Here is a 25431-nt window from a genome sequence, read left to right on the forward strand (position 1 = left end):
AAGCTAGGGGTATGGCCTCGTCACACAAAAGAAAAAAAAGAAAAAAGCTGGAACTTTCGTCTGTGGTAAGGTAATGGGAAGACACACAAAACACAAGTAAATTTAACAATGAAATTTTAATTACGTTAGAAAAGCAAAACATGAATAAAATTGGACATAAAAATTGTAACAGAGAAATCAATCAAACAAAATAATAAGAATAATCACTGGCAAATGAAAAGTTACGTTAAGACAAGTGAATAATAACAAAGTAAATATAGCAAGGGAAATAATGATGCAGGAATATTGGCTTCAAGCTACCACCTCTCTTAGTACACGTAAGCCAAGGCTTAGTCTACCAATGAGACATGTTAACTGTGTGGAGCACGAGGATATTCTGTCTTGCCGAGGTCGTGGTGGCCCAGATATCAGCTTGTGTGGCGGGTGGTGGAGCAGGTGCGATGGGCACCAGCCAATCAGCGAGAAGCAGGCGATGGACAAGTAGTTTGCTGGTTTGAGTGGCGGAGGCGAGCAGGTGTGCCGGTGATGGATACGTTTTTGCTCTCTGGGCAAAACGTGCTGTTGTACTTGTTGGATATATCTTCTATATTAGTTGTTTCTGAGACGTAGTTTGGAGGGAAGAGCATGCTCAATCTCTCTTGAAGGAGATTATCGTCACAATATATATATATATATACAGTATATATATATATATATATATATATATATATATATATATATATATATATATATATATATATATATATATATATATATATATATATATATATATATGTGTGTGTGTGTATATCACGAAAATAAACACGTGATTAAGAATGTGACAATGTCAGACCACGGAGGAAAAATGAAACTGGAAATTTCCTTAAGTACTTTCGTATATTAAATACATCTTCTTGACCTTCTGAAGATGTATTTAATATACAAAAGTACTTAAGGAAATTTCCTGTTTCATTTTTCCTCCGTGGTCTGACATTGTCATATATATATATATATATATATATATATATATATATATATATATATATATATATAAATATATATATATATATATATATATATATATATATATATATATATATATATATATATATATATATATATATATATATATATATATATATATATATATATGCAATTGACGATCACAAAACACTGATCATTTTATGCGGAAAATCCACAGAGAAATATGAAATGAGGTGAACGTTTCGGCTTTGTTAAAGCCAATGTCAACACCAGACTGACTAAGGAGAAGGGAGAAGGGGGAGGATATATAGGCCGACACCTGACCAACCCATCCCTAGGGTTGGTCAGGTGTAATTAACCAAAAACAGGTATAGCTTAGCTTAGAATGGTCAAAGAGGATTAAGCGGTCAGAGAATAAGGATGAAAGATTAAAGAAAAGCCTCATGAACACACAATATATGAATATACAATTATAATGAGACATTGTAAGCGTCTCTATCAGAGTTGTTTCTTAAACTGTTGTGCAATATTATAACTTAAAAATGGATCATGTTTGTACATTCCAGTACTAACATTAAGAAGATTTGGACACTGACTGATTAGAGCAGATTCAATCAAATTCCGTTCCACGAAATCCCCACAGCCGAAACGTTCAGTCAGAGTGGTGTTGACAAAGGCTTTAATAAAGCCGAAACGTTCACCTCATTTCATATCTCTCTGTGGATTTTCCGCATAAAATGATCAGTGTTTTGTGATCGTCAATTGCATATATATATATATATATATATATATATATATATATATATATATATATATATATATATATATATATATATATATATATATATATATATATACATATATATATATATATATATATATATATATATATATATATATATATATATATATATATACATATATATATATATTATTAAATATGACCGAAAAAGTAAGATTAATAATTCTAACACGAATTTTCTCAATCTTTCGTACATTTCTTTTCACTGTTGGAGGTAAATCAAAAATCAATTCTCCAAAATTCATTTTTATTTCTAGTCTGACGCGACACGAGCGCGTTTCGTAAAACTTATTACATTTTCAAAGACTTTAGTTCACAAATACACAACTGAATAGAACTTACGCATCTCCGATTTTATATCTACATTTGAGTGAGGTGGAAGGGGTGATGTGGCATTAACACAAGACAGAACAAGAGGTGGCATTAATAGGGTATTAATTTCATCAACACAAGACAGAACAAGAGGTGGTATTAATAGGGTATTAATTTCATCAACACAAGACAGAACACGAAACAATGGGTATTGAATAGAAGTGTTTGTAGAAAGCCTATTGGTCCATATTTCTTGATGCTTCTATATTGGAGCGGAGTCTAGAGGTGGGTAGAATATAGTTGTGCAATAATTGGCTGTTGATTGCTGGTGTTGACTTCTTGATGTGTAGTGCCTCGCAAACGTCAAGCCGCCTGCTATCGCTGTATCTATCGATGATTTCTGTGTTGTTTACTAGGATTTCTCTGGCTATGGTTTGGTTGTGGGAAGAGATTATATGTTCCTTAATGGAGCCCTGTTGCTTATGCATCGTTAAACGCCTAGAAAGAGATGTTGTTGTCTTGCCTATATACTGCGTTTTTTGGAGCTTACAGTCCCCAAGAGGGCATTTAAAGGCATAGACGACGTTAGTCTCTTTTAAAGCGTTCTGTTTCGTGTCTGGAGAGTTTCTCATGAGTAGGCTGGCCGTTTTTCTGGTTTTATAGTAAATCGTCAGTTGTATCCTCTGATTTTTGTCTGTAGGGATAACGTTTCTATTAACAATATCTTTCAGGACCCTTTCCTCCGTTTTAAGAGCTGTGGAAAAGAAGTTCCTGTAAAATAGTCTAATAGGGGGTATAGGTGTTGTGTTAGTTGTCTCTTCAGAGGTTGCATGGCTTTTCACTTTCCTTCTTATGATGTCTTCGACGAAACCATTGGAGAAGCCATTATTGACTAGGACCTGCCTTACCCTGCAGAGTTCTTCGTCGACTTGCTTCCATTCTGAACTGTGGCTGAGAGCACGGTCGACATATGCGTTAACAACACTCCTCTTGTACCTGTCTGGGCAGTCGCTGTTGGCATTTAGGCACATTCCTATGTTCGTTTCCTTAGTGTAGACTGCAGTGTGGAAACCTCCGCCCTTTTCCATGACTTACATCAAGAAAGGGCAGCTTCCCATCCTTTTCCATCTCGTAAGTGAAACGCAGCACGGAACTCTGCTCAAATGCCTCCTTCAGCTCCTGCAGATGTCTGACATCAGGTACCTGTGTAAAAATGTCGTCAACATACCTGCAGTATATGGCCGGTTTCAAGTTTATGTCGACTAAGACTTTTTGCTCGATGGTACCCATGTAGAAGTTTGCAAACAGGACACCTAGGGGAGAACCCATGGCGACCCCATCTACTTGCTTATACATGTGCCCATCCGGGCTCAAGAAGGGTGCCTCTTTACTACAAGCTTGGAGTAGTTTCCTCAGAATATTTTCTGGTATGTCAAGAGGAGTACAGGCTGGATCACGATACACTCTGTCGGCTATCATTCCGATTGTCTCGTCCACAGGTACGTTGGTAAACAGCGATTCTACGTCCAACGAGGCTCTTATCCCTGTGGCCCGTGTGCCCCGCAGTAAGTCAACAAATTCCTTTGGAGACTTCAGGCTGAAGGCGCAAGGAACATAAGGAGTCAGCAGGCCGTTGAGTCGCTTCGCCAGTCTGTACGTGGGTGTGGGTATCTGGCTAATGATTGGCCGAAGTGGGTTTCCAGGCTTGTGCGTCTTGACATTTCCATACGCATATCCAGGTTTATATTCCCCAATGATCTTTGGCAGGTGGAGTCCGGATTTCTTGGCGTTCACAGTTTCGATCAGTTTGTTGACCTTTGCTTTTAATTCAGCTGTAGTGTCCTTCGTTACCCTTTGGAACTTAGTTTGGTCAGAGAGTATGATGTTCATTTTCGCCAGATATTCGTCTTTTTTAAGAATGACATATATTGGCGACTTGTCACCTCTCCTGACAACTATCTCCTTGTTCTCACGAAGGCTTTTAGCTGCCGCTCTAAGCTCGGGGGACAGTATGGTGCTTCTGTAGTTGCCTCGATTCTTTCCTCCTTCTGCAATAAGTTCTGCTTGTAAGGTATCTTTGGTAGTGACCTTCTTTTGTGTCTCGAGGTCGAATATGTCGTCCAACAGAATTTCCAACTCCACTTTCCGGGCCATTTCACTCGGTCTGGACATAACATGACAGTTTATGCCCAGATTTAGGAGAGTGACTTGGTCCTCAGTGAGGTTAATTCCTGCAAGGTTCAGGAAGCCATCTCTTGGTCGTGGAATTGCCATAGGTCCTCCATATAATGTTGTTAGTTTCTTGATAATCCTTGTTTCAGTGCTGAGGTGATGTTGGTCTGTGAGGATGTCGAGGTGTTGTTCAATGCGGGTACGGATACTATGGTCGATGTTGCTATTTCTCCACTCGTTTGTAGCATGAAGTAGTTGCGTTTTGTTGTCTTTGATTTCATTCTCTGCCTTGTATATCTGATCACGAATCAGATCCTGGCGATATTTTATCGTGAAGGCTTGATTCCTTGCTGCTGGGTCGTGCACTTTAACATTAGTATATTTTGGTAGCAGTCTTTCCTGTAGACATATATTATTAAATATGACCGAAAAAGTAAGATTAATAATTCTAACACGAATTTTCTCAATCTTTCGTACATTATGCTTCACTGTTGGAGGTAAATCAAAAATCACTTCTCCAAAATTCATTTTTATTTCTAGTCTGACGCGACACGGGCACGTTTCGTAAAACTTATTACATTTTCAAAGACTTCACAAATACACAACTGATTAGAACTTGCGTTTCCCTGATTTTATATCTACATTTGAGTGAGGTGGGAAGGGTGATGTGGCATTACATTTGAGTGAGGTGGGAAGGATGATGTGGCATTAACACAAGACAGAACACTAGAGGATATTAATAGGGTATTAAAAGTATCAACACAAGACAGAACAGAAACAATGGGTATTGAATAGAAGTGTTTGTAGAAAGCCTATTGGTCCATATTTCTTGATGCTTCTATATTGGAGCGGAGTCTTGAGGTGGGTAGAATATAGTTGTGCAATAATTGGCTGTTGATTGCTGGTGTTGACTTCTTGATGTGTAGTGCCTCGCAAACGTCAAGCCGCCTGCTATCGCTGTATCTATCGATGATTTCTGTGTTGTTTACTAGGATTTCTCTGGCGATGGTTTGGTTATGGGAAGAGATTATATGTTCCTTAATGGAGCCCTGTTGTTTATGCATCGTTAAACGCCTAGAAAGAGATGTTGTTGTCTTGCCTATATACTGGGTTTTTTGGAGCTTACAGTCCCCAAGTGGGCATTTGAAGGCATAGACGACGTTAGTCTCTTTTAAAGCGTTCTGTTTCGTGTCTGGAGAGTTTCTCATGAGTAGGCTGGCCGTTTTTCTGGTTTTATAGTAAATCGTCAGTTGTATCCTCTGATTTTTGTCTGTAGGGATAACGTTTCCATTAACAATATCTTTCAGGACCCTTTCCTCTGTTTTATGAGCTGTGGAAAAGAAGTTCCTGTAAAATAGTCTAATAGGGGGTATAGGTGTTGTGTTAGTTGTCTCTTCGGAGGTCTTCGGTTAGTCTACACAAAGGAAACAAACATAGGAATGTGCCTGAATGCCAACAGCGACTGCCCTGACAGGTACAAGAGGAGTGTTGTTAACGCATACGTCGACCGTGCTCTCAGCCATATCTCAGAATGGAAGCAAGTCGACGAAGAACTCTGTAGGGTAAGGCAGGTTCTAGTCAATAACGGCTTCTCCAATGGTTTCATCGAAGACATCATAAGAAGGAAAGTGAAAAGCCATGCAACCTCCGAAGAGACAACTAACACAACACCTATACCCCCCTATTAGACTATTTTACAGGAACTTCTTTTCCACAGCTCATAAAACAGAGGAAAGGGTCCTGAAAGATATTGTTAATAGAAACGTTATCCCTACAGACAAAAATCAGAGGATACAACTGACGATTTACTATAAAACCAGAAAAACGGCCAGCCTACTCATGAGAAACTCTCCAGACACGAAACAGAACGCTTTAAAAGAGACTAACGTCGTCTATGCCTTCAAATGCCCACTTGGGGACTGTAAGCTCCAAAAAACCCAGTATATAGGCAAGACAACAACATCTCTTTCTAGGCGTTTAACGATGCATAAACAACAGGGCTCCATTAAGGAACATATAATCTCTTCCCATAACCAAACCATCGCCAGAGAAATCCTAGTAAACAACACAGAAATCATCGATAGATACAGCGATAGCAGGCGGCTTGACGTTTGCGAGGCACTACACATCAAGAAGTCAACACCAGCAATCAACAGCCAATTATTGCACAACTATATTCTACCCACCTCAAGACTCCGCTCCAATATAGAAGCATCAAGAAATATGGACCAATAGGCTTTCTACAAACACTTCTATTCAATACCCATTGTTTCTGTTCTGTCTTGTGTTGATACTTTTAATACCCTATTAATATCCTCTAGTGTTCTGTCTTGTGTTAATGCCACATCATCCTTCCCACCTCACTCAAATGTAATGCCACATCACCCTTCCCGCCTCACTCAAATGTAGATATAAAATCAGGGAAACGCAAGTTCTAATCAGTTGTGTATTTGTGAAGTCTTTGAAAATGTAATAAGTTTTACGAAACGCGCCCGTGTCGCGTCAGACTAGAAATAAAAATGAATTTTGGAGAAGTGATTTTTGATTTACCTCCAACAGTGAAGCATAATGTACGAAAGATTGAGAAAATTCGTGTTAGAATTATTAATCTTACTTTTTCGGTCATATTTAATAATATATGTCTACAGGAAAGACTGCTACCAAAATATACTAATGTTAAAGTGCACGACCCAGCAGCAAGGAATCAAGCCTTCACGATAAAATATCGCCAGGATCTGATTCGTGATCAGATATACAAGGCAGAGAATGAAATCAAAGACAACAAAACGCAACTACTTCATGCTACAAACGAGTGGAGAAATAGCAACATCGACCATAGTATCCGTACCCGCATTGAACAACACCTCGACATCCTCACAGACCAACATCACCTCAGCACTGAAACAAGGATTATCAAGAAACTAACAACATTATATGGAGGACCTATGGCAATTCCACGACCAAGAGATGGCTTCCTGAACCTTGCAGGAATTAACCTCACTGAGGACCAAGTCACTCTCCTAAATCTGGGCATAAACTGTCATGTTATGTCCAGACCGAGTGAAATGGCCCGGAAAGTGGAGTTGGAAATTCTGTTGGACGACATATTCGACCTCGAGACACAAAAGAAGGTCACTACCAAAGATACCTTACAAGCAGAACTTATTGCAGAAGGAGGAAAGAATCGAGGCAACTACAGAAGCACCATACTGTCCCACGAGCTTAGAGCGGCAGCTAAAAGCCTTCGTGAGAACAAGGAGATAGTTGTCAGGAGAGGTGACAAGTCGCCAATATATGTCATTCTTAAAAAAGACGAATATCTGGCGAAAATGAACATCATACTCTCTGACCAAACTAAGTTCCAAAGGGTAACGAAGGACACTACAGCCGAATTAAAAGCAAAGGTCAACAAACTGATCGAAACTGTGAACGCCAAGAAATCCGGACTCCACCTGCCAAAGATCATTGGGGAATATAAACCTGGATATGCGTATGGAAATGTCAAGACGCACAAGCCTGGAAACCCACTTCGGCCAATCATTAGCCAGATACCCACACCCACGTACAGATTGGCGAAGCGACTCAACGGCCTGCTGACTCCTTATGTTCCTTGCGCCTTCAGCCTGAAGTCTCCAAAGGAATTTGTGGACTTACTGCGGGGCGCACGGGCCACAGGGATAAGAGCCTCGTTGGACGTAGAATCGCTGTTTACCAACGTACCTGTGGACGAGACAATCGGAATGATAGCCGACAGAGTGTATCGTGATCCAGCCTGTACTCCTCTTGACATGCCAGAAAGTATTCTGAGGAAACTACTCCAAGCTTGTACTAAAGAGGCACCCTTCTTGAGCCCGGATGGGCACATGTATAAGCAAGTAGATGGGGTCGCCATGGGTTCTCCCCTAGGTGTCCTGTTTGCAAACTTCTACATGGGTACCATCGAGCAAAAAGTCTTAGTCGACATGAACTTGAAACCGGCCATATACTGCAGGTATGTTGACGACATTTTTACACAGGTACCTGATGTCAGACATCTGCAGGAGCTGAAGGAGGCATTTGAGCAGAGTTCTGTGCTGCGTTTCACTTACGAGACGGAAAAGGATGGGAAGCTGCCTTTTCTAGATGTAACAGTCATGGAAAAGGGCGGAGGTTTCCACACTGCAGTCTACACAAAGGAAACAAACATAGGAATGTGCCTAAATGCCAACAGCGACTGCCCTGACAGGTACAAGAGGAGTGTTGTTAACGCATACGTCGACCGTGCTCTCAGCCATAGCTCAGAATGGAAGCAAGTCGACGAAGAACTCTGTAGGGTAAGGCAGGTTCTAGTCAATAACGGCTTCTCCAATGGTTTCATCGAAGACATCATAAGAAGGAAAGTGAAAAGCCATGCAACCTCCGAAGAGACAACTAACACAACACCTATACCCCCTATTAGACTATTTTACAGGAACTTCTTTTCCACAGCTCATAAAACAGAGGAAAGGGTCCTGAAAGATATTGTTAATAGAAACGTTATCCCTACAGACAAAAATCAGAGGATACAACTGACGATTTACTATAAAACCAGAAAAACGGCCAGCCTACTCATGAGAAACTCTCCAGACACGAAACAGAACGCTTTAAAAGAGACTAACGTCGTCTATGCCTTCAAATGCCCACTTGGGGACTGTAAGCTCCAAAAAACCCAGTATATAGGCAAGACAACAACATCTCTTTCTAGGCGTTTAACGATGCATAAACAACAGGGCTCCATTAAGGAACATATAATCTCTTCCCATAACCAAACCATCGCCAGAGAAATCCTAGTAAACAACACAGAAATCATCGATAGATACAGCGATAGCAGGCGGCTTGACGTTTGCGAGGCACTACACATCAAGAAGTCAACACCAGCAATCAACAGCCAATTATTGCACAACTATATTCTACCCACCTCAAGACTCCGCTCCAATATAGAAGCATCAAGAAATATGGACCAATAGGCTTTCTACAAACACTTCTATTCAATACCCATTGTTTCTGTTCTGTCTTGTGTTGATACTTTTAATACCCTATTAATATCCTCTAGTGTTCTGTCTTGTGTTAATGCCACATCATCCTTCCCACCTCACTCAAATGTAATGCCACATCACCCTTCCCACCTCACTCAAATGTAGATATAAAATCAGGGAAACGCAAGTTCTAATCAGTTGTGTATTTGTGAAGTCTTTGAAAATGTAATAAGTTTTACGAAACGCGCCCGTGTCGCGTCAGACTAGAAATAAAAATGAATTTTGGAGAAGTGATTTTTGATTTACCTCCAACAGTGAAGCATAATGTACGAAAGATTGAGAAAATTCGTGTTAGAATTATTAATCTTACTTTTTCGGTCATATTTAATAATATATGTCTACAGGAAAGACTGCTACCAAAATATACTAATGTTAAAGTGCACGACCCAGCAGCAAGGAATCAAGCCTTCACGATAAAATATCGCCAGGATCTGATTCGTGATCAGATATACAAGGCAGAGAATGAAATCAAAGACAACAAAACGCAACTACTTCATGCTACAAACGAGTGGAGAAATAGCAACATCGACCATAGTATCCGTACCCGCATTGAACAACACCTCGACATCCTCACAGACCAACATCACCTCAGCACTGAAACAAGGATTATCAAGAAACTAACAACATTATATGGAGGACCTATGGCAATTCCACGACCAAGAGATGGCTTCCTGAACCTTGCAGGAATTAACCTCACTGAGGACCAAGTCACTCTCCTAAATCTGGGCATAAACTGTCATGTTATGTCCAGACCGAGTGAAATGGCCCGGAAAGTGGAGTTGGAAATTCTGTTGGACGACATATTCGACCTCGAGACACAAAAGAAGGTCACTACCAAAGATACCTTACAAGCAGAACTTATTGCAGAAGGAGGAAAGAATCGAGGCAACTACAGAAGCACCATACTGTCCCCCGAGCTTAGAGCGGCAGCTAAAAGCCTTCGTGAGAACAAGGAGATAGTTGTCAGGAGAGGTGACAAGTCGCCAATATATGTCATTCTTAAAAAAGACGAATATCTGGCGAAAATGAACATCATACTCTCTGACCAAACTAAGTTCCAAAGGGTAACGAAGGACACTACAGCCGAATTAAAAGCAAAGGTCAACAAACTGATCGAAACTGTGAACGCCAAGAAATCCGGACTCCACCTGCCAAAGATCATTGGGGAATATAAACCTGGATATGCATATGGAAATGTCAAGACGCACAAGCCTGGAAACCCACTTCGGCCAATCATTAGCCAGATACCCACACCCACGTACAGATTGGCGAAGCGACTCAACGGCCTGCTGACTCCTTATGTTCCTTGCGCCTTCAGCCTGAAGTCTCCAAAGGAATTTGTGGACTTACTGCGGGGCGCACGGGCCACAGGGATAAGAGCCTCGTTGGACGTAGAATCGCTGTTTACCAACGTACCTGTGGACGAGACAATCGGAATGATAGCCGACAGAGTGTATCGTGATCCAGCCTGTACTCCTCTTGACATGCCAGAAAGTATTCTGAGGAAACTACTCCAAGCTTGTACTAAAGAGGCACCCTTCTTGAGCCCGGATGGGCACATGTATAAGCAAGTAGATGGGGTCGCCATGGGTTCTCCCCTAGGTGTCCTGTTTGCAAACTTCTACATGGGTACCATCGAGCAAAAAGTCTTAGTCGACATGAACTTGAAACCGGCCATATACTGCAGGTATGTTGACGACATTTTTACACAGGTACCTGATGTCAGACATCTGCAGGAGCTGAAGGAGGCATTTGAGCAGAGTTCTGTGCTGCGTTTCACTTACGAGACGGAAAAGGATGGGAAGCTGCCTTTTCTAGATGTAACAGTCATGGAAAAGGGCGGAGGTTTCCACACTGCAGTCTACACAAAGGAAACAAACATAGGAATGTGCCTAAATGCCAACAGCGACTGCCCTGACAGGTACAAGAGGAGTGTTGTTAACGCATACGTCGACCGTGCTCTCAGCCATAGCTCAGAATGGAAGCAAGTCGACGAAGAACTCTGTAGGGTAAGGCAGGTTCTAGTCAATAACGGCTTCTCCAATGGTTTCATCGAAGACATCATAAGAAGGAAAGTGAAAAGCCATGCAACCTCCGAAGAGACAACTAACACAACACCTATACCCCCTATTAGACTATTTTACAGGAACTTCTTTTCCACAGCTCATAAAACAGAGGAAAGGGTCCTGAAAGATATTGTTAATAGAAACGTTATCCCTACAGACAAAAATCAGAGGATACAACTGACGATTTACTATAAAACCAGAAAAACGGCCAGCCTACTCATGAGAAACTCTCCAGACACGAAACAGAACGCTTTAAAAGAGACTAACGTCGTCTATGCCTTCAAATGCCCACTTGGGGACTGTAAGCTCCAAAAAACCCAGTATATAGGCAAGACAACAACATCTCTTTCTAGGCGTTTAACGATGCATAAACAACAGGGCTCCATTAAGGAACATATAATCTCTTCCCATAACCAAACCATCGCCAGAGAAATCCTAGTAAACAACACAGAAATCATCAATAGATACAGCGATAGCAGGCGGCTTGACGTTTGCGAGGCACTACACATCAAGAAGTCAACACCAGCAATCAACAGCCAATTATTGCACAACTATATTCTACCCACCTCAAGACTCTGCTCCAATATAGAAGCATCAAGAAATATGGACCAATAGGCTTTCTACAAACACTTCTATTCAATACCCATTGTTTCTGTTCTGTCTTGTGTTGATACTTTTAATACCCTATTAATATCCTCTAGTGTTCTGTCTTGTGTTAATGCCACATCATCCTTCCCACCTCACTCAAATGTAATGCCACATCACCCTTCCCACCTCACTCAAATGTAGATATAAAATCAGGGAAACGCAAGTTCTAATCAGTTGTGTATTTGTGAAGTCTTTGAAAATGTAATAAGTTTTACGAAACGCGCCCGTGTCGCGTCAGACTAGAAATAAAAATGAATTTTGGAGAAGTGATTTTTGATTTACCTCCAACAGTGAAGCATAATGTACGAAAGATTGAGAAAATTCGTGTTAGAATTATTAATCTTACTTTTTCGGTCATATTTAATAATATATGTCTACAGGAAAGACTGCTACCAAAATATACTAATGTTAAAGTGCACGACCCAGCAGCAAGGAATCAAGCCTTCACGATAAAATATCGCCAGGATCTGATTCGTGATCAGATATACAAGGCAGAGAATGAAATCAAAGACAACAAAACGCAACTACTTCATGCTACAAACGAGTGGAGAAATAGCAACATCGACCATAGTATCCGTACCCGCATTGAACAACACCTCGACATCCTCACAGACCAACATCACCTCAGCACTGAAACAAGGATTATCAAGAAACTAACAACATTATATGGAGGACCTATGGCAATTCCACGACCAAGAGATGGCTTCCTGAACCTTGCAGGAATTAACCTCACTGAGGACCAAGTCACTCTCCTAAATCTGGGCATAAACTGTCATGTTATGTCCAGACCGAGTGAAATGGCCCGGAAAGTGGAGTTGGAAATTCTGTTGGACGACATATTCGACCTCGAGACACAAAAGAAGGTCACTACCAAAGATACCTTACAAGCAGAACTTATTGCAGAAGGAGGAAAGAATCGAGGCAACTACAGAAGCACCATACTGTCCCCCGAGCTTAGAGCGGCAGCTAAAAGCCTTCGTGAGAACAAGGAGATAGTTGTCAGGAGAGGTGACAAGTCGCCAATATATGTCATTCTTAAAAAAGACGAATATCTGGCGAAAATGAACATCATACTCTCTGACCAAACTAAGTTCCAAAGGGTAACGAAGGACACTACAGCCGAATTAAAAGCAAAGGTCAACAAACTGATCGAAACTGTGAACGCCAAGAAATCCGGACTCCACCTGCCAAAGATCATTGGGGAATATAAACCTGGATATGCATATGGAAATGTCAAGACGCACAAGCCTGGAAACCCACTTCGGCCAATCATTAGCCAGATACCCACACCCACGTACAGATTGGCGAAGCGACTCAACGGCCTGCTGACTCCTTATGTTCCTTGCGCCTTCAGCCTGAAGTCTCCAAAGGAATTTGTGGACTTACTGCGGGGCGCACGGGCCACAGGGATAAGAGCCTCGTTGGACGTAGAATCGCTGTTTACCAACGTACCTGTGGACGAGACAATCGGAATGATAGCCGACAGAGTGTATCGTGATCCAGCCTGTACTCCTCTTGACATGCCAGAAAGTATTCTGAGGAAACTACTCCAAGCTTGTACTAAAGAGGCACCCTTCTTGAGCCCGGATGGGCACATGTATAAGCAAGTAGATGGGGTCGCCATGGGTTCTCCCCTAGGTGTCCTGTTTGCAAACTTCTACATGGGTACCATCGAGCAAAAAGTCTTAGTCGACATGAACTTGAAACCGGCCATATACTGCAGGTATGTTGACGACATTTTTACACAGGTACCTGATGTCAGACATCTGCAGGAGCTGAAGGAGGCATTTGAGCAGAGTTCTGTGCTGCGTTTCACTTACGAGACGGAAAAGGATGGGAAGCTGCCTTTTCTAGATGTAACAGTCATGGAAAAGGGCGGAGGTTTCCACACTGCAGTCTACACAAAGGAAACAAACATAGGAATGTGCCTAAATGCCAACAGCGACTGCCCTGACAGGTACAAGAGGAGTGTTGTTAACGCATACGTCGACCGTGCTCTCAGCCATAGCTCAGAATGGAAGCAAGTCGACGAAGAACTCTGTAGGGTAAGGCAGGTTCTAGTCAATAACGGCTTCTCCAATGGTTTCATCGAAGACATCATAAGAAGGAAAGTGAAAAGCCATGCAACCTCCGAAGAGACAACTAACACAACACCTATACCCCCTATTAGACTATTTTACAGGAACTTCTTTTCCACAGCTCATAAAACAGAGGAAAGGGTCCTGAAAGATATTGTTAATAGAAACGTTATCCCTACAGACAAAAATCAGAGGATACAACTGACGATTTACTATAAAACCAGAAAAACGGCCAGCCTACTCATGAGAAACTCTCCAGACACGAAACAGAACGCTTTAAAAGAGACTAACGTCGTCTATGCCTTCAAATGCCCACTTGGGGACTGTAAGCTCCAAAAAACCCAGTATATAGGCAAGACAACAACATCTCTTTCTAGGCGTTTAACGATGCATAAACAACAGGGCTCCATTAAGGAACATATAATCTCTTCCCATAACCAAACCATCGCCAGAGAAATCCTAGTAAACAACACAGAAATCATCGATAGATACAGCGATAGCAGGCGGCTTGACGTTTGCGAGGCACTACACATCAAGAAGTCAACACCAGCAATCAACAGCCAATTATTGCACAACTATATTCTACCCACCTCAAGACTCCGCTCCAATATAGAAGCATCAAGAAATATGGACCAATAGGCTTTCTACAAACACTTCTATTCAATACCCATTGTTTCTGTTCTGTCTTGTGTTGATACTTTTAATACCCTATTAATATCCTCTAGTGTTCTGTCTTGTGTTAATGCCACATCATCCTTCCCACCTCACTCAAATGTAATGCCACATCACCCTTCCCACCTCACTCAAATGTAGATATAAAATCAGGGAAACGCAAGTTCTAATCAGTTGTGTATTTGTGAAGTCTTTGAAAATGTAATAAGTTTTACGAAACGCGCCCGTGTCGCGTCAGACTAGAAATAAAAATGAATTTTGGAGAAGTGATTTTTGATTTACCTCCAACAGTGAAGCATAATGTACGAAAGATTGAGAAAATTCGTGTTAGAATTATTAATCTTACTTTTTCGGTCATATTTAATAATATATGTCTACAGGAAAGACTGCTACCAAAATATACTAATGTTAAAGTATATAAAGTATATAAATATATATAAAGTATATAAAGTATATAAGTAAATGTAAATTATTTTACCTTGCACCTAGATCCACCAAGCCTGTATGGTGTGCGTTTCAGTACTTCGGAAATCTGGAACGATCTGGAATCTCTTATCTGCTATGAAACAATACATTCTATTGCACTTACTAAAACATGGATGAATGTAGAATATAAAGAACTATTAGCTGAATATCAAATAAATGGATTTAATCTATTTCAAACAGATATATTAGACAAGGAGGGGGAGTAGCCGTGTATGTTAGGTAATATTTGAAATGTAGTCTCGAAAAGACTACATTTCAACAGAAAAGTGTCACACACCAGTCACAAGACTGAACCTCGTCGAGGCCAAACGTCTAAATGAGAGCATGAACGAGTAAGAAATAATTTTTTAACACCAGGCATCATATACACACTGAATGCACCTGCAGATACACAACGAGCACTATTAACATAGCAAAGATTACTCCATAAAAAAAAAATCATTAAATTATTGACCAAGATGAGAGGGTTAGCCAACATGATTGAGGGTTAGCCAACATGATTGAGGGTTAGCCAAGATGAGAGGGTTGTGTTGATTGCCTGAAATTATTCAAATTGCTTAATGTATTGAATGGCATTTTTCAAGATACAACATTTTTTTTAAATTACTGAACTAGGTTCTAGGCTAGGCTATGCTTAATTCAATTATTACAGATGAGCCTAGCTTAGCCTAGAACCTAGTTCAGTAATTTAAAAAATGTAACTTGAAAAATGCCATTCAATACATTAAAAAATTTAAATAATTTCTGGCAATCAACACAACCCTCTCATGTTGGCTAACCCTCAGCAGTGCTCAGCCCCCAGGGCTCAGGCCCTCAGGTCAATTTTTAAGGTATTTGAATCTGTTAACATAGTCAAGCTGGGAGCCATCATACAGTTGCATCTTGTGAACAGCTCCTCCCTGCCTGGGTGGACACCTGTTTAGTATCTTTGTTTCCTCTGCTGAGATATGACTAAACCTATGTCCTGACATGAGACTAATACAGAGTTAAGAGTGTTCTGCATGTTAGCATAACAAGTAGTGTGTATCATTATATCATCAGCATACCCAGTAGTGTGTATCATTTTATCATCATGTATGATGATACATGATGCAAGGGGGTCTAAATTGATCGATTGAATTATCTAAATTGGATACTGAAATATAGTCAAAAGATTGGCAGATGCCGTTTAATATTGACAAATGTAAGGTTTAGAGGATAGGTAATGACGATAGAGTTACAAGATATAAGCTAGATGTATGCATGGTGCTGAGATTGTGAAGTCGAATTATGAAAGGGATCTGGGAGTTATGATTAGTAAGAATTTAAAACAAAAAAAAATCAATGAATAAATGTTCATAATAAGGCAAACAGAACTCTGGGATTTATGTATTGAAACATTAGTAATAATTAAGATATTGGTTAATTGTTCTTCAGATATATCTTGCTCTGGGTAGGCTCCATTTAGATATATATGCACTTCACTTTTGGTCACAGCATATCCACAGCATGGATATAAATTTACTAGAATGCATCCAACGGAAGATAACAAAGTTAATACCCCCAAAATAGAAACCTGTCATATGAAGAAAGACTGCCAAAGCTTAAATTACTTTCTGTAGAAAGACAAAGAATTATAGCTAGGTGACATGTGGTTTATGTTTTTGTTGATTTGTTTCTATATTTTCATAAATAAAGCATGCTTATTGTCTTATTCCAAGTTTTACGACAATTTTACAAGGTTTAAAATATAAAGCTCAATATATTTTTTTTTATACAGGAATTATACGTTAATATAACATTATAATAACGTAGCGATGTCGTGTAAATAACATTATATTGACGACATATAAATGTTATATTTATGTTATAAGAACGTAAATTGGATACGTTTACATAAAATAAAAAAACAAAACAAATGTTGACTGAAAATTGTTTATTTTTATATATAAAGCATGAAAACATTATAATTCCATAGCATTCACTATTATTTGTAATATTTTTACATAAATCTTAAAAAACTGTGTCTCAACAATACATGTTTTTAGTTATATCTAGTGGTTTTAAGTACGTAAGAAATACGTATATATGGCAAATGTTAGAGTATTACCTTTGTGGCACTATTTAAAAACGTTCACAAACGTTCTGTGTTTGCTGGGATATAAATAAATGTTTATTCAGGTTCAGAGATTTGAGTAGGGGTACCGAGTGATGTCTGGGGCCAGAGTTGGATATTGTCCTAATAGCAGCTTTGTGTTGAGTAATTAAAGGACGTAAATGATTTTGGGTAGTAGAATCCCAAGCACAAATACCATAATTGAGATATGGATAGATGAGGGAGTAATAGAGCGTCACCAGGGCAGGGCGAGGTACATAATATCTGATCTTAGAAAGAATCTGTGGCCTGCGCTCGGTCTCCCTGCTGCCCTGGTAGGTGGTATCCCTTGGTTCCAGGTACAAAACTTTTAATATATTATCAAGATTCCCTCATACCAATCACCAACCCACCCGAATCACTCAAACTTCTGCTGCTACCTTCGATCACTTATGGACTAACATAACAGCTTCCTTTGCATCTGGTATAATCACTAACACAACAACTGACCACTATCCCACATTAATAGAAAACGTGAACATAACACCACCAGATAACAAGAAACTTACTTTCAGGTTCCCCTCCGTGATGTCGCCTTGACGTGGTGAGGGGCTCATGTACACCTCCCTGGGATCATTAAGGGTTACCTTTGCTCCCTCTCCTGCCCCTCTTTGGGTGGTGTACATGCAGAAGGGCACCACGTTGGTGCCTTGTGAGCCATTGGACAGCTCGCTGGAGGGGCCACCCTGAGTTAATGTCTGGGTGTCCAGGCTAGGGCGATAGGGGGAATGGGGTCTTAGCACCAGTGTAGGAGAATGGACGATGTAGTAAGACTCCCATGTTAAAAAGGTGGAGCACCGCTGGGGACGACGCACCCTTCCTACACGGGCCCGTGCTCGGCCTCCCTGGCTGCCCTGGTAGGTGGTATCCCATGGTTCCAGGTTCAAAACTTTTAAAACGACTGATGCATGGATAACGACACGACCTCTCTTACCCAGGCTCATGGGGTGGACAACCAGGCCCCTGAGTCGAACTGTGCTGGAAGACCGGGCTCTGCAACCCCCGCTACATTGGGCCATGCTCCCATGAGCGACGTCCATGCTCCCCTCTCTTTTCTTTGGTAGGGTCGAGCCCCAAGCCCTCTGTGGTGACTGCCTCGCCCCCTTGCATGGCTTCATCTCTCATTGTGACTACTGTGCCTTATGACCCATCTCTCTAGAGAGGTTCTCACTGCCGTCCCCGCCATGGCCGCTCTCATACGCTCCTTTCCCATACTAATTCGTACCATGCCTTGTTTGATCCTGCTAAGTTGACTAAGTACTTTGACCGCCATCATTTAGATTTTACTCCCCCCCCTGACGATTTTTCTCTCCATAGGCACCTTGTTGATTCAGTAAATGCCTCTGTTACTTTCAACCCTACCCGTCTCGGTATATGTGTCGTTGCTGCTCCTCAGTATACAGCTACCCGCTTGGCCGCCTTATCCTGCATTGGTGAGACCCCTGTTTGGGTTGCCAAGAAAGCTCGGATAAATGTGAGTGTTGGCACTATTCTCCTCCCGCACCATGTTGCAACCGGTTTTAGGATTCTAAAGGACTGCCACAAGGATATTAAGCATATCCTCGAAGCCCAGGGCCATTCTGTTCTCCAGGTGGACACGTGTACTCGTCCGCCTCGTGGTCGTCGACGTCAGCCCCTACGGGTTGTAAAAATTACCTTTGATGGTACGACCCTTCCACCCTCTGTCATTCATGCTGGTGCCAGATGCTCCGTTCAGGAGTATATTCCTTCTCCTTGGCTCTGTAATAAGTGCTGGAAGTTTGGGCATGGTGCCCTCAAATGCTCCAGTCCTATCTCTCTCAGTCCCATGTGTGGGGACGGGGGTCACTCTAAGTCGAAGTGCACTTCTCCCCAGGCTTGCTGCCTCAATTGCGGTGAGGCCCACCCTACCTTCTCCCGCACGTGTATTCAGTACAAACTTAGGCAGATGTCCTCAACTTGAAGCACCGGGAATCTTTTACTGAGGTGAGGCGCCAATTCGTTGTGTCTCCCCTATCGCTAGTAACTCTTATGCTCACGTAATGCGCCACCTCCTCCCCTGCATATTGCTTGCCCAGCGAGCAATATGCTCTGCCCCGAAGGGTTCCCCTCCTGGTTCTCTGTCAGGGGTTCCCCTTCTTTCTACTCAGTCTGTCATGTCTCCTGTGTCTTCTTTCTCATCTCCCTCTGCTCCTCCTTCCCATCCATCTCCTCCATCTCTTAGCTCTCCTCGCCGCCTATCTGTGCGGGCTGATGTCCATCACTCTCCCAGAGATCATCATGTTGTTCGCTCTCATTATTCTTCTCCTGTTGAGATGCTCGAGTCATTTGCCCAGTACGTTGCTGCTGGGATACCACTCGCGTTGAGTCAGAAGCGAAAGATTGGCTCCTTCCTCCTTCCCAGCCGGTAAGAAGGCTTTGCTTTCTTCCTCGCCCCCTGCCTCTGACTCTATCATTCCATCCCTTCCTGTTTCAGTGGTCGAGCCCTCTGTTCCTGCTATGGAGGTTTCTTTCACCCCCATTTCCCTCTTGTTTGCTGCCCTTGCTTTGGTGCGCTCCCCACTTTCTGCACCTCCTCCTCCTATTGTCCTGGACCACCCCTCTCGGTTGTCTCCTCCTCCTCCAGACCCTGCTTGTCTGGCTCAGGTCTATCCTCCCTCTCCCTTCCCTCCATCTTTACTCAGTTTATCCATGCCCCCTAACCCTGACATCGCTGACCCTGATCTTCTTTAACGTGCTGTGTTCCTTTTTCACCTTTGTTGCTTCATTGTTCTCTGTTGCTATTGTTACAGTAAAATCACTAAGAGCAGTGGCTTAGGGCAGATGGAATGCCATGAACATATATATAAAAAAGAAGTAAAAACAAATTAAAATAAAACTGCTATGTTGACTTCTTCACAGTGTGGTAAATGCAGGATAAAGTATAGGAAATGGAAAAATGTAAATGCTTTAATTTGGAAAAATTAATTTTAACAAATAACAAGAATAAAAATGCTTCCTTAAAAACTTGGCTTACTTACAGAGTGCAAAATATAAAAAAACAATCAAACAAACATGTTAACGTTACATTAGAGAACAAGAAATAAATGGTGCTGAAAATACTTGAGTACAAAGGCTTAGATCTACCACCACACAGGGTAGTGTGAGAGCAGAGGTAGCCGTATGAGCACAGAAAATATTCTGAATCGTGCCACCTGGCTGGCTCCTAAATATACAGGAAAGTCACCGTCCAGGTGGCGCTGGTGTAGCGATAATTGTAAGCCGGCTAGTAGAAGCGAGCAATATACTTGTTACCAGCCAGTGGCGTGATCCTGGGGGCCACCAAGTGTACTGGGCTGACGGGCTCTGCAATAGGTAGAGAGTGGTACACTGTCTAGACATATAGTTGTTGTTGCTGATGCTTGTTAATTTTATATTCATGAACATGCAGGCGTTACATAGTTTAACAGGTGATGATAGAATGGCTTCATCTCCATCTCTAGGGAGATTCTTGTGACAAGTCCTTACTGAAGCCTGTTCCTATTGTCTGTTCAACCGCAGGGGAGTGTGGAGTTGATGTTGAAGAGTCCACCTCGTGTACTCGGGAGAGCGTGTCTGCCTCGATGTTGTCCGAGGCTTTGATAAAGAAGATGTTGATGTTGTAGTTCTGCAGATACAAAACCCAGCATAGTAAACGCTGGTTGGAGAACTGGGCCTGCTGCAGAAACCGGAGAGGATTATGGTCCGAATAGATGTTAATGTTGCTGGTAACCTTGCACATAGGGGTTCATAATGTTTTATACATAAGATGATTGCCAGTAACTCCTTCTCAATAGTGCTGTAGTTCCTTTGATCGGGTTTCAGCTTGTAGCTGACAGAAATGATTTCCTCGCCGCGCTATTGCATGAGAACACCCCCAATGCCGAAGCTGCTGGCGTCGACATTGAGGATTAAGTGCTTCGTAAAATCTGGTACGGCGAGAATGGGATTATTACACAATAGAGTCTTCAATTGTTCAAAAGCAATCGATTGTGAAGTTGTCCAATGATATCGTTGTTTAGGGCTGGTCAAGTTAATAAGAGGTGTCGCTACTGTTCTGATTTTTTTGCAGAATCGACGATAGTATGACGCTAGACCTAGGAAGCGTATGAGCTGCTTCCAGGTGGCAGGTTGTGGGTAAAGCTGAATGGCTAGTAGATGGACATTTAGAGGAGCTAGGCTCCCACTGCCTATAACATGACCTAGGTAGTGTACTTTACCTTTGGAGAAGGTGGACTTGCTCAAGTTAATGGTGAGGCCGACTTTGAGGAGCTTGTTGAACAACCGTTGCAGCTGGAGCAAGTGTTCGTTCCAGGTGTTGGTTGCCACAACGATGTCATCCAAGTAGGCATAGATGTTGTCAAGACCCCTGGATGACGATGATGACAGCTCTCTGAAAAGTGGCTGGGGCATTACACAGTCCAAAGGGAAGTCGTTCATACCTAAACAAGCCAAAGTGAGTGATGAAGGCAGAAATCTGCTTAGTCTGCTCCGTCAGGCTAATTTGGTAGTAGCCCTTCAACAAGTCAATCTGTGAAAGATAAGTGGCATTACCGATGGCGTCAAGGATATTGTCGATTCGTGGCAAAGGGTAGGAGTCCTTGATGGTGACAGCATTTAATTGCGCGAAAAACAGTACACAACCTTACCTTGCCGTGTAGTTTTGATACCAAGATGCAAGGTGAGGCCCAAGGGGACTCACAAGGTGTCGCCAGCCCATGTTCGAGGAGGTACTGTACTTCTGCAAACATCGCTTCCTTCTGCTGGCTGATGTGGTAAGATGGTTGTCGTATAGGCATTGTACCAGGGAGTAGCTTAATGTCGTGTTATACTAACGTACACTCCCGTGGAACATCTTTGAACAACTCGAGGTGTTGGTTGAAGACTTTGATGAGAGGAGCACTGTGTAGATCCTGATAATAATTTGGAAGATCTTTTGGGATTTCCGAGTTGGAAGACACGGAATCAGAGTCCGTAATGTCGGGAGGAGATTCAGGGTAGGTCTCACTGTGAAGATAGGGTTCCTTGAAGGTGGAGAGAGACATTAACACAGTGGGAGATTTACCTTGGTACTGCTTCAAGAGGTTGATGTGGCACAGCTGGGTCTTCCGCCGCCTATCTGGAGTCTCTCAAACGTAGTTGTAGTTATTCCGGCATTCCTTGATGCGGTAGGGCCCTGAAAATTTGCATTGAAAAGGAGAACCTGGGATAGGGAAATATGCTGTGACGAAGTCTCCTACATTAAATTTTCTTATTTTACTCTGTTTATCAAAATGCGTCTTGATTTTAATCTGACAACTGGTTAAATTGCTACTAGCGAACTTATGAACTCTTTCAAGAATTTGCCTCAAGTTTTGAAGAAACGGGCACATTATGTGAATCACTGAAGGTGTTAGAGCATAGCGAGTCTTTAAAGGCTTTGAGGGGGGGGGGGGGTACGGCACTTACGGTCGTAGAGCATCTCATCTCCAAGATGAGATGGGAGTGTCCCATGGACGCTCTCCAAGGGAGTGTCTCTCCCTTGGAGAGACACTCCAAGGGACTCATTAGGAAGACTTCTGAAAATACACATTATAAGAACAAGTTGTTTATCCCAATCTTTCTCTGTGTCAATGCAAAATTTCTTCAGAAGTAACTTGATAGTCTGATGACTACGTTCTAGGGATCCCTGTGAAGCAGGATGATAGGGGCTGGACAGTACCTGATTTATATGAAATTCCTCCAATGTTTTCTTGAAGAGGTAACTTGAGAAGTTGGTGTCGCAATCATTCTGTATTTCCTTTCGAAATCCGTACTGGATGAAGACCTTCAGAAGCTGTTTTACAACTGTAGCAGCCGTAATGTTCTTAACGGGAACTGCTATAGGGAACCTGGTAGTTGGATATAGGATAGTGATGATATACATATTGCCTGAACGGGTCCTGGGTAAAGGACCAACACAGTCAATTATAAGTTTACTGAAGGGTTCCGAAGGCACTGGGATTCTTGTTCTTGAAGAGAACAAGAAATAAATGGTGCTGAAAATACTTGAGTACAAAGGCTTAGATCTACCACCACACAGGGTAGTGTGAGAGCAGAGGTAGCCGTATGAGCACAGAAAATATTCTGAATCGTGCCACCTGGCTGGCTCCTAAATATACAGGAAAGTCACCGTCCAGGTGGCGCTGGTGTAGCGATAATTGTAAGCCGGCTAGTAGAAGCGAGCAATATACTTGTTACCAGCCAGTGGCGTGATCCTGGGGGCCACCAAGTGTACTGGGCTGACGGGCTCTGCAATAGGTAGAGAGTGGTACACTGTCTAGACATATAGTTGTTGTTGCTGATGCTTGTTAATTTTATATTCATGAACATGCAGGCGTTACATAGTTTAACAGGTGATGATAGAATGGCTTCATCTCCATCTCTAGGGAGATTCTTGTGACAAGTCCTTACTGAAGCCTGTTCCTATTGTCTGTTCAACCGCAGGGGAGTGTGGAGTTGATGTTGAAGAGTCCACCTCGTGTACTCGGGAGAGCGTGTCTGCCTCGATGTTGTCCGAGGCTTTGATAAAGAAGATGTTGATGTTGTAGTTCTGCAGATACAAAACCCAGCATAGTAAACGCTGGTTGGAGAACTGGGCCTGCTGCAGAAACCGGAGAGGATTATGGTCCGAATAGATGTTAATGTTGCTGGTAACCTTGCACATAGGGGTTCATAATGTTTTATACATAAGATGATTGCCAGTAACTCCTTCTCAATAGTGCTGTAGTTCCTTTGATCGGGTTTCAGCTTGTAGCTGACAGAAATGTTTCCTCGCCGCGCTATTGCATGAGAACACCCCCAATGCCGAAGCTGCTGGCGTCGACATTGAGGATTAAGTGCTTCGTAAAATCTGGTAAGGCGAGAATGGGATTATTACACAATAGAGTCTTCAATTGTTCAAAAGCAATCGATTGTGAAGTTGTCCAATGATATCGTTGTTTAGGGCTGGTCAAGTTAATAAGAGGTGTCGCTACTGTTCTGATTTTTTTGCAGAATCGACGATAGTATGACGCTAGACCTAGGAAGCGTATGAGCTGCTTCCAGGTGGCAGGTTGTGGGTAAAGCTGAATGGCTAGTAGATGGACATTTAGAGGAGCTAGGCTCCCACTGCCTATAACATGACCTAGGTAGTGTACTTTACCTTTGGAGAAGGTGGACTTGCTCAAGTTAATGGTGAGGCCGACTTTGAGGAGCTTGTTGAACAACCGTTGCAGCTGGAGCAAGTGTTCGTTCCAGGTGTTGGTTGCCACAACGATGTCATCCAAGTAGGCATAGGTGTTGTCAAGACCCCTGGATGACGATGATGACAGCTCTCTGAAAAGTGGCTGGGGCATTACACAGTCCAAAGGGAAGTCGTTCATACCTAAACAAGCCAAAGTGAGTGATAAACGCAGAAATCTGCTTAGTCTGCTCCGTCAGGCTAATTTGGTAGTAGCCCTTCAACAAGTCAATCTGTGAAAGATAAGTGGCATTACCGATGGCGTCAAGGATATTGTCGATTCGTGGCAAAGGGTAGGAGTCCTTGATGGTGACAGCATTTAATTGCGCGACAAACAGTACACAACCTTACCTTGCCGTGTGGTTTTGATACCAAGATGCAAGGTGAGGCCCAAGGGGACTCACAAGGTGTCGCCAGCCCATGTTCGAGGAGGTACTGTACTTCTGCAAACATCGCTTCCTTCTGCTGGCTGATGTGGTAAGATGGTTGTCGTATAGGCATTGTACCAGGGAGTAGCTTAATGTCGTGTTATACTAACGTACACTCCCGTGGAACATCTTTGAACAACTCGAGGTGTTGGTTGAAGACTTTGATGAGAGGAGCACTGTGTAGATCCTGATAATAATTTGGAAGATCTTTTGGGATTTCCGAGTTGGAAGACACGGAATCAGAGTCCGTAATGTCGGGAGGAGATTCAGGGTAGGTCTCACTGTGAAGATAGGGTTCCTTGAAGGTGGAGAGAGACATTAACAGTGGGAGATTTACCTTGGTACTGCTTCAAGAGGTTGATGTGGCACAGCTGGGTCT

The 25431-nt window shown here is 42.2% G+C and overlaps 1 long non-coding RNA gene across 1 annotated transcript in view; it reads right to left on the minus strand.

The window, feature by feature from the left end:
• LOC138364941 (uncharacterized) overlaps nt 1-15304 on the minus strand; it is a 508777-nt gene extending 493473 nt beyond the window's left edge. The window contains exon 1 of the long non-coding RNA XR_011228636.1: nt 15246-15304. This is a non-coding gene — a long non-coding RNA (uncharacterized lncRNA). The remainder of the gene's footprint in view (nt 1-15245) is intronic.
• Between the last annotated feature and the right edge of the window lie 10127 nt (nt 15305-25431).

Source organism: Procambarus clarkii, chromosome 15 (assembly GCF_040958095.1).
Source record: "Procambarus clarkii isolate CNS0578487 chromosome 15, FALCON_Pclarkii_2.0, whole genome shotgun sequence".
Classification (NCBI taxonomy): domain Eukaryota; kingdom Metazoa; phylum Arthropoda; class Malacostraca; order Decapoda; family Cambaridae; genus Procambarus; species Procambarus clarkii.